A 10,779-nucleotide genomic window follows, 5' to 3' on the forward strand; every position below is an offset into this window, starting at 1 on the left:
AGCGCTTGCTTCGTGATACTGCTCAGGTGTAGCCTAAACCGCGCGTCATTGCGCCACTTTTTATGCCGTGCAAGACGAGTATACCACTCCAGCGCGCACTCTTCAGACGTTACTTCTACCAACAGATAAAAGAAGCGGCAAGAGGGAAAGAGAGAGAAAGAAAGACACATGATGTCAATCAGCCCCCTGCGCTCCTTTGCTAGGGACCAGTGGCTCTGTGCTGTCAACGGAAAAGGCTATCAGGCGAAGCTCGCACAGGAAAGAGCTTTGTGCGCACGGGCCTACTCTCCCCCGTATCGCCGCACGCCTCCGCGGCACGGCGCTGGACGGCCCGTTGGTCAAAAGTCCCTAGATAAGAGCTTCCTACAAGTAGCGACATTCTTTGAAGCGCCGACTGAGTGACGATGCAGGTTTTAGGAAGCGAATGGCAGCGCACAGCAGAGGTTTGAACTGAATGGTGCCATTTTGTTCCAGAGAAATGTACTTTGTCATTTGTGTTAATGGTCGTGACATGTAAAAGAGAAGTATCAAACGACTTCACGTCGGTCGACGCTCGCTTGATATTTATTTATTTATTTATTTATTTATTAACCCTCAAGGCCTGAGGCATTATAGAGGGGAGGGGATTACATTTCATAAGATAGAACAACATTCTGCAGTTATTAGTATAGACAAATAAGAGGCTCCTAATCATACTATGATAGCTAAGGCGTTCTTGAAAAGATTGTGGTCTTCGATGGCTGCCGTAGGTGCGGGAAGGCGATTCCAGTCATCTGATGTGCTTTGGAAAAAGGACTAAAAAAAGCGTCAGTTTTGCAGAGTGGAATTCCAACCTTAAAAGCATGATCCAACCTGGATGAGATATACGGGGGACGTACAATAAAATTGTGACGCCGATATGGGTGATAAAAAAGCTTCGAAATAGACATAGTCGAAATAATTTACGACGAGATGCTAGAGTTGGTAGGTTGAGGCTAGATTTCATTGAGCTTATGCTGGCAGTTCTCTTTTAGTTAGATACGATAAAACGAACTGAATTATTTTGAAACATTTCAAGTGAACCTACTGAGTTTTCTTGGTGAGGATCCCACAGAGATGAAGCATATTCAAGTTTTGAACGGATTAGTGTTTTATATAACAAAAGTTTTATGGACGAAGAAGCCTATGAGAAGCTACGTCGCATGTGCCGAAGCATTCTGTTAGCGTTGTTAGCGACATACGAAATGTGAGCGGTCCAGGTGAGATCGGCTGTAATGTAAATACCAAGGTATTTGTATGAAGTGACGCTTCAAGGGGACAGTGATTTCAAACGTAGGTTGGAAAATTATTTGCTTTTCTAGATACGCGCATATATTTGAATTTATTAACGTTCAGGTCCGTGTACCATGCTTTGCACCATTCAGAGATGGCATTAAGGTCCGAATGAAGGTTAGTTATATCGTCATCACAAGTTATTTCACGAAAAACGACACACTCATCGGCAAACATGAGAATGTTCGAAGACAAACAAGAAGGTAGATCGTTTATGTAGATAAGGAAAAGGAGAGGACTAAGAACAGAACCCTGTGGCACACAGGAGTGAACACCAGTTGGCTGCGAGTTAGAGTTGTTAGCTGAAACAAACTGTGAACGGTTAAGAAGAAAACATTCAATCCATGCGAGAAGTTTGTGATCAAGGTTAAGTGGGTGTAGTTTATATAGTAAACGTTTGGGCGTACCTTGTCAAATGCTTTAGAGAAGTATAAAAAATGCGATCGGCAAATGGGGAATGGTCAAGAATGAGGTTTAGTTTATGCGTAAATGATACCAATTGAGTTTCACAGGAGTAAGTTTTGCGGAAGCTATGCTGTGAAGGTATGACAAATCACTTTGATTCAAGGAATGTAACGAGATGCGAAAACAGAATGTGCTCAAGAAGTTTACAAGGAATGCTGGTTTGTTGCTAGACTTGCTACCTGATTTATGGAGTGGAATCACCTTCCCGACCTTCCATTCTCCAGGACGATAACCGTTGTCGAGCGAATGCTGAAAAAACTTAGAAAGTATAATAGATGAATATACACTTGCACTTTTCAGAAACTTGGAATAAATTGAATCGTATCCAGGAGGCGAAGAAGTTTTAAGTAATCTAATGAGGCTCTCTACACTAGCAGGTTCAATGAGTATAAGAGACATGACGAGAAAGTCAAAGCCATGAGTATCGGGTATGGGGACACCTGAAGTTATAGAAAAGTTGCATGAAAACACTTCATTCAGCACCAATGCACACTGACTAGAAAGAATTCCGTTTCCAGTGCTGCAAACTAAAGTTATCTTGTGCCCATCTTTTGGTTGTATAACACGCCGAAAGTTTCTAATGTCGTTTATTAACATTTATGGCAAAGTGCTTTGATGAAATTCTTCCTTAGCATTGTTTAGTGCAGCTATATATTCGTCGGAGGCATGTTTGTAAGCAGCCCAGCGGGCATCATGACCAGATAGTATAGCTGATCTCTATAAGCGCTTTTTTTGTTTGATAAACGTTTGAGGTTACGGCTATACCACGGAGCATCAATATTAAATATGATGATGAAAGTGGGAATGAATGTATTAGTTAAATCACTCACACTCTAAGAAAAAAGGGAGCGCGACTTAGTCCCCGAAGGGAGCAAGTGCGTTGCCACAACCATTAGTCCCCTCGGGGACTAACGGTAAGGGGAGTAACAGTTGCGCCCCTCTTATTAGTCTTTCGCACTAGCACCGTTAGGACTAACTGTTACACCGTTCCAATTGTACCTCGAAGACCAACTGTTAGGCCCTTGCACTAGGTCTCCTGGGACCAATTGTTACACCGTTTTAATTGAACCCCGAGGACGAACTGTTAGGCCCTTGCACTTCGACCCCAAGGACTAACTGTTACACCGTTTCAAATGAACCCCGAGGACCAACCGTTAGGCCCTTGCACTTGAACCCCTGGGTCTAAACGTTGCGCCGTTGGATTTAGACCCCTGGGACTAAAGGTTCAACCTTTGCATTTGGTCCCCAGCCACAAATCACCAAAACGAAATCGTCCAGTCCAGGTTAAACGTAGCTTTATTGCCTCGTAAATACACATCGCAATCAAGGATGACTAAAGTCAAAATTCCTGAGCGGTAGACTCCACGATAAGGCCAGATTCCGAAGAGTGCACTTGCGTCGACGATGGCTTGAACACTGGGACGGCTGTTCAAACCGGTCGTGGTCCAAGCACCGTTTATTGGGGCACCTGCAGCTTCTTGCCTGTTTGCGAGGAATTTGGATTATTAGCAACAGGGGCAGCATGAAATACCCGATCGCTCAGCAAAAGTATGAGATATAACACACACATATTAAAATAACAAATAGGCTACAAAAGTGCTACAATGGTTCACATCTAACATGCGATCTGTTGACAGCAGACCAGCGCAATATTATATTTTTAGTAGACCGTTCGCTGCGAATTACAGACCCAGCGTGTGCGTGCCCAAACTATGCTTCAAAGTGACGGAACGAGCTCCCGCCATCAACGCGAAAGTCTGTACAACCGAATGAATGTCTCCATTAAGGCCGGTTCTCACACGCAGCGAAGCGCTGAAGTAGAGCTGCTCACGTGTCGTGAGCTGCTTTTCGTCTGCCATGAGCAACAGTTTTGACGGTGTGATGCACAGCTGGTGAAAGCTCCCGTCAGCACGCGTTTAGCGCTAGGTCAGCGCTATGCTTGTAGCTCTCAGCTGCATATGTAAAGAGGCCTTTATGGTAAAACGATCCTGCCAGGGTCTGCAAAACACAAAAAATAAGCGATCGGTAGAACTGGAGTTTTGCTCGATACGATTGAATATCAGGTCTCTGTGCTGCGTAACAAAATAAGCAACCATAGTGCCAAAAAGAATAGAGCATGGCGCGTGCTTTGGAAGCTAGAGACCGCGCTCAAACTAAAACACTTTCTGACGGCGCAGTTAGTGAATATACCATAAACAGAAGTACTTTGACATACCTTAATCGAGTTCCCTTGTCTTGGGACTTCAGAACAGATCAAGTGCAGCGTTGCAGCACCGCGATTCCAAACCGGATTTCACAATGATCGGAGACGACCAGCTTCTAAGTCCTGACGAAGGCTATACTAAAACAGGTTCTTTTCAAACAAAGACCCCTTCCCATTTGCCCGACGGACCCTCTCTGGCCCATCTGCCCTGCCCCCTGCGGGAGCGAGGAATGCGGGGGAGGGGGTTGCTGGGAAGGGGAAGGGAAATCTCTTTTCCCCGAAAATCTCTCTTCCCCCTTTCACTACACACGACACACGTGACACGACACCAATGCCCGAAGGACGGGAGAAGGTCGAAGGTTCGCCTTCTCCAGGGATTATGTTCGCCATTTTCAACACGCCGGTCAAGTGACGTACAAGCAAGCACGCTTTTCTTTTTTTTTTGTTTTCTCTCCCTCTCTCTCTCTCTTCAATTTTCTCGGGGGCCTTTTTTTTTCGCATTTGTTTTGTATTAGCAGGGTGTTGTCATGAATGACGTCCGGGCGCGGTTCGTTCTCCGTTGTTCATCTGGAATGTTATGTGAAACATCGACGACGATGGCATGAAGGCGTCTGGATACTGCCCCTAAATGTGCTGTTTAAGTGGAACGTGCCGTACATCAAGTGTGTCAGTGAGGATTTTGAGTTCAACATTGGACTACCAAGAAAGGTTAGTTACGGGGAGACGCAGAGACGAGGCCCGACCTGTTCTTAGTAACTCAGTTTTAGCGAGTGAAGTGACCATTTATTCTGACTGCGAGACTCCGGTGTTGAAAGCGCGTCTTCTACGAACTCTTAAGTTTCATTTAAGAAAAAAAAAAGTGCTAGTATTCGGAGGTGTTGCGTTTGGATTAATGCTCATTTTTTTTTTTGCGCGAAGGCAAGTTAAGTGAATGGGACTTGTGAAATGTCAAGAGATTATTTTTGACGAGATGGTTGGGTGAAGTAGAGTCAACACTTTCGTTAACTCGCATTCGAACTACGCGCGAAGCTCTACCATGTAATGTCTGAACGTTCGTGGCACATTAAACAAATTCGCTAGTTTCGTCCGAGTTTTGTCATCACTTTCAGCCGTGCTGGGCAGAGTCTCGCCGATCCCCAAGACGAGCGAAATATGATCCGTCCTCCTGGCGAACATTCCGTTTGCCTTCGGGGACTAAATCCTACAGATGCACCCTGTCTGAGGGGGACTAATGGATGCTTTTGCTCGCGCAGGCCTATCGGTTAGTTCCAGTCGAGCGCTGTTAGTCCCCAGCTTTTGCGCGCGGTACCTAGCTTGAACCAGATGGTCCTTACGGGGAGCAACTGGAAGTTCAGAGGACCAAATGCTGCCGTTAGTCCCTTGAGGCCAACTTTTTTCTTAGAGTGCACTTTAGCCAAAAAATTTCACAATTATTTTTTACAGTGCGATTATCAAAACCATACAGAAAATTATCAAGAAAAATAGACACTTCATAATTAATTGCTTAAGGTTCTTTGGTCGCGACAAGCAAGTCTGGAAAGTGAGCAAACAGTGATCGCTTAAGCCAGGCAAGTAACTAATCTCGGAGACAAGATCAGGCTAGGATGTCAAAACAAGATCAAAGGTGTTCGCGACAGATTGTGTTATCCTTGTAGGTTGCTTAATAAGCTGTGTAAAGGAAAATACAGAGCGCAAGTTCAAGAAATCAGTGGCTAAAGAGGAGACGGGGTGAATACTGGGCGGTTCACTGTTCCATTATATATTCGGAATGTTAAAATCCCCAAGCAGAAATAAAGGAAGCGTGGGGTATCGAGATGAAACTATATTATTTACATCATAAAGTCCATCTACAAAATTGGAAGAAACCATGCGGAGTCGATAACAAACACCAAGAATGATTTTCATATTACTTATTTCAACGACAGCCCAAACAATCTCAAGGTCGCGGGGAAAAAAAACACACTGGAATGGAATTTTTTTTTTGAAATGCCAGCAAAACACCACCACCTTGTGGCGTTGTGCGGTCGCAGCTATAAATCGAGAAATGCCGAACAGATAGAAGAATTTCATGATAACGAAAATGCGGATGCAGCCAGGTCTCGGTCAGTACGACGAAATCTACATTGCATGTATCGATGGCAGAAGTTAAAGAATCGCGCTTGCTCATAACAGTCCGAATATTGCAAAAAAGAATCGATGTATGAGATAAGGAACGTCCACAGCCCCTCGCGTACCGCTGGGTCATTGTGTGTGTTGAACAACTGGGCTATGGGTTGTCTTATGTTGATTTGGGCATAAGTTCAACCACGTGATTAATTTGGGCAGCGTAGACGTATTGCTTTTTGTTTAATTCAAGCTTGTTATATCTTCTTAGCTGCCACGGGTTGATTTTTTTAGCGAAGTCGACAAGTTTCTTCCGAGCGTAGCGTGTGGCGGGCGAGAAATCTTCACTTACGGCAACGTTTATTTCTTTAAGTTTTGTACGCGCGGAAAATATCCTGTCTCTTATCTTGTAGCCAGGGATTTTAACTATGATAGGGTGACACTTCTTCGGCAGATAGGGCCCTAAGCGATGAGCTCGCTCGGTTGTATTCTCGGGGAAGGTGTCCATTACTCCTGCTAGAGCGTCTTCACTTTTGTCTCAGATTGTTCCCACGATCCCCGTGAGACAGGAATGCCACGAAAAAAAAAAAAAAAAACGATTATCGCGTCGCGACCGGTCTTCCAGTCCGCCAAGACGCACTTGCAACGAGTCATGCTGAGCTGTTAAGGTTTTTACGGAGTCTTGAACGCTAGTGATATCTTGACCAAAATGGTCGAGCGATTTTCTTTTCTCTTCTTATTCGTTTAATCTTTTCTGGATACATCGGATCTTAGTTTCAATGCTTTTCTGTCCAGCCTTGATAACTTTTACGTCAGCCGCCAAATCCATCTGACTCCTTGCAGACTGAATCGACCGCGCTTAAAAATCCTTTGAAATATTGAATAATACAGCCATTTGTTCAGAGGGCTCATCGGGCAAGCACTCTACTTCCAAAAGAGCCTCGGAACGAGTAAGAGGTCCCGGGTTCATCTCAACATCACCAGAACGTAGTATCAAAAGTACGGTCGAAAAGCAATCATAAGCACTTTCGCAAAGCACTTGTGAGCACGAAAGCAATAACAAATAGCGATTGTCTTTTTTTTTTAGTGTGCAGGGAGAAGTGGTTACACACCTGCAAAGCGCAGAAGCGCGGCACGTAAGCCCTGTCGTCGGTACCGCTTCAGCGCCTACTGAAGAGAAGGTTCCACTGCCAGCCGTTTATATCACTGCTGGCGTCGCTCTCGAGAACTGATGTCATCGTTGATGACTTTGCTGCTAAAAAAATCTAACCTCTCAACGTCGGGTGTTCCAGAAAGAAGACGTTGTCAGGGCGCTGGCAGTTGATGCACTCCTGCGATGATGGCAGCGGTATCAGGAAGCCTGCTGAGGTCTGCGTCGGAGGCGGCAACCACAGCAAAACAAGAGCCAAGAATGCCTGCAAAGCGCAGAAGCGCGGCACGTAAACCATGTTGTCGGTATTGCTTCCGCGCCCAATCTTAATAATATTATTACTCATTACTTATTAATATTATATTATTAGATATTATTAAAAACTTGGGCCAATGTACGTCCGTTCGCGAGAATGAATGTTTGCGCCCGACACAGGCGTTCTTCCTTCACGTCTGTACTCCTCGGCGGCCGCGTGACGCGGCTCAGCTCCTCTGAGTTTCGCGCTGTCATACTGCTCAGGGCCACCGCGGCCGTGTCTTTCGCGCTGTTTTAGATAAACAGCCCTTGTTATAAATGAAGGAATCGATTTTTCTTGTTTGAATTCTTACTGGAAATGGAACTGTCATTTTTCGTCTTGGTCGGACTGTCATTTTTCCTGCATATACTAAATTAAAACCTCAGATACGTGCAGAAATGATACCAAAAACAAGAGTACTAGCAAGTGTAGCAGTGCTAGGGAGTGTAGCTGTATTAAAAGTGCTAGCGATACTCGGCGACAACCTTTATTGGCATGCAGAGAAGAGGAGGAGAGCCCGCGCACAGTTTTATCCAGCGCTCAACAACAGAGAGGGAACACGTGCCTGCACCCTCCCCTGCATTGCTAAAAAAAGTTGTCGCCATATATAGCAGGTAGAACCTTTATTAACATAGCGATGTGAACGAGTAATAGAAAACTACGTAGAGGATGTAATTTATAATCCGCTCTAAACACTTGACAAATTTGCCCCTATATTTTTTAACTAGAGATTCGAATCAGTTTTCTTCCCAGAATCCCAATGTAATCATAGCACTTTTTAGACATTTTAATAAACCGTATTTTTAGGCCGTTATTTTCCTTTAGTCTTCTGTTGCGCGCAATAGCTCACGTCAGGAAGGTAACTTCTAAGCTATGCGGTCATGTTCGTGCCACGCATGGCGATTTGTAGAACTCTGGACTTCCTGATATTTCTAGCCATATTTTAATCATAGTGATGCCAAGGACACCAGTGTTTTCATATTGTTATAATCTGGCAGGGGATTTGCTCTCAGCAAATCTTAGTTTAATGTGCCCCAAGGAACTCCGCCGGCATAGTATCGAACAAAATTTTCGAGGAGGAAAACTTTTTTCTGCTTTGCCAGAGTGAGAGACCACGGATTTCTGCTTCTATAGCAAACTACAGTTGCTTAGAGACTATTATTTTAAAATTTATAAATTGTTCACTCGAGAGTATTGAACAACTGCTATTTTGGAGCAGCTTACCAGAAGGACGGCTCCGGTACAAAAGGCTTCTTGTTTGTGGGATTATGACTGAACTATACTGATCAAATGAAAATAGATAACTGAGTAATTAAAACGCAGTATTGTGGTAGCCGGGATTTGAGCTCCGGATTTTCTCACAATTACTGCACAACGCCTTTTTTTTTAAAAAAAACTGCACCACAATGTTTTTATTACGTATTTATTTTCGTTCTCACAAATGCTCCAAACACAGATTGTATCCCGTGAGGTGAGTTCTAGTGCAGCGGTTCTCAATCTTGTGGCCATTGAGGATATTCTTACCGGTTCATAGGACATTCATGCAACTCCACTGAGTAGAATATTTATAACAATAATGCACACATAAAATGCAAGCGAATCAATGCCCAAAAAGGGGTACTCTATTGGCAGCTGCCTGAATTACGTTAAAGGTTCTTGATATGAACTGGCACTCGCAGTACACGACATCTTTGGAAAGTAGTTTTCCACGTTGTAATCGAGGATGCTGACGGCAAGCTTACTGGAACTAAAATCGAAGTAATGCCTCGTAAGAGATTCTTTAAAGAGTAATAAGTGAACTGAAATAAAGTCGTAGTTCTTGCTCAACGCCGTCTTGCTTTTTTACTTTGATTTGATGCGAACCAACACAGAAAACGTGGCTTCACACAGGAATGTAATCGAAGATGGCAGCAAAACGTTTAGTGCTTTCTTGCATATGTGAGTGTATTCCGAAACAACTCGGCGTCACAAATTTGCACGGGGGCGTTGCGAGGACACTTGCTGCATCGATGTGCTACAGAAAAGCTCAAACATCGCGTCGTCTTGAACGACTTTTTCTTAAAATTAATTAATTATTCAGCCTGCGTCGACACGGAGATGGTGAAAGTATTCTCTCGTTCTTGCTATTAGGGACTTCAATTGCTTTTCATTCACAGTCGTCAACTTTCTTGACACCTCCACCTCGGAAAACTTGTTAAAACTCTTCACCGGGTGAAAGGAGTCTGAAATCAGGTTTTATATGCGGCTGCATGAAACATCAAGGTTCTTGTTAATTTCATCGTGTTTGTCATCTACACTGAAGATTTTGACTGCCTCTCCCATAAAAAGAGCGGTTCAATTGGCCATTTCAGAGTCCTCGAATATGCGCGGACCACACTGAACGCTCTCGCGGACCCTTGGGTGTCCGCAAACCATAGTTTGAGAACCACTGTTTTAGAGGCACATGAAGCCCCGCGGAACACGGTAGGATATGTTTGGCATGTCGTGCTCCTGGTGTTTCAGAGGTCATCTTACTGTTGGCGTCGCCACATGTACATACATTCTCTCTTCTTCACTTACAACTTACTTAAACATGAACGCCTCGGCGAAGACAATAAAATAGAATCGCAACTGCAAAAAACCACACGCATCGCAAGGTTCCTCAGGGAATATATTAGATAGCAGTCATAAGATATAAGAAAAACCAGTAATGTAATTGAACTCTGGGATACGTATAATTCTTATTCCACGGAGCAAACTTTTCTTTTACATTGAATTTACTCAAGCAGCACATTACGACCGGCTCAAGCTTGAGCCAGACTGGGTAGCCGGGGAAGTTTTACTGGGCCTAGATTGTTTTGCCCCATGTCGCTAGGCAGCCCCATCCTGGTATGTCAGTCTGGCGACCACCGGCAGTTCCCTGTGTAGCCATGGACTGGCTCACCGCTGGAATTACGGCATGGGCCAGGCGGGAAGCTCAGTGGTACCCCAAGCTTGTCTCTTTATTGTATATACAGCATAGGCCAGGTTAGTGGCCGGGTGGTCAGCCAAGCTTGGCTAAACAATAGAAATTCACCATGCAGTTAAACCAGTCTAACTGGTCATATTGACAACACACGTCGCAAATCAATAAAATAAAATTTATTTCCACAAAAAAAGCACGTACTGCAGGCCACGAAAATAAGCATAAAGACATATGTATAATGCAAAAAGAATTGTCATGATATTATTGATGTGTCCCAGGCGGTTGGCGAGATTCTCCACATCTTCTGG

General features: G+C 44.2%; 1 long non-coding RNA gene across 1 annotated transcript; it reads right to left on the minus strand.

Moving 5' to 3' along the window:
- Positions 1–3,056: 3,056 nt before the first annotated feature.
- On the minus strand, positions 3,057–4,187 carry LOC121833302. The gene is made up of 2 exons (XR_006076621.1): positions 3,992–4,187; positions 3,057–3,258 (listed from the first exon to the last, which is right to left on the minus strand). It is a non-coding gene; the product is annotated as an uncharacterized LOC121833302 (long non-coding RNA).
- Positions 4,188–10,779: the final 6,592 nt, after the last annotated feature.

Source organism: Ixodes scapularis, unplaced genomic scaffold (genome assembly GCF_016920785.2).
Source record: "Ixodes scapularis isolate PalLabHiFi unplaced genomic scaffold, ASM1692078v2 PGA_scaffold0__279_contigs__length_252992795, whole genome shotgun sequence".
Lineage (NCBI taxonomy): Eukaryota > Metazoa > Arthropoda > Arachnida > Ixodida > Ixodidae > Ixodes > Ixodes scapularis.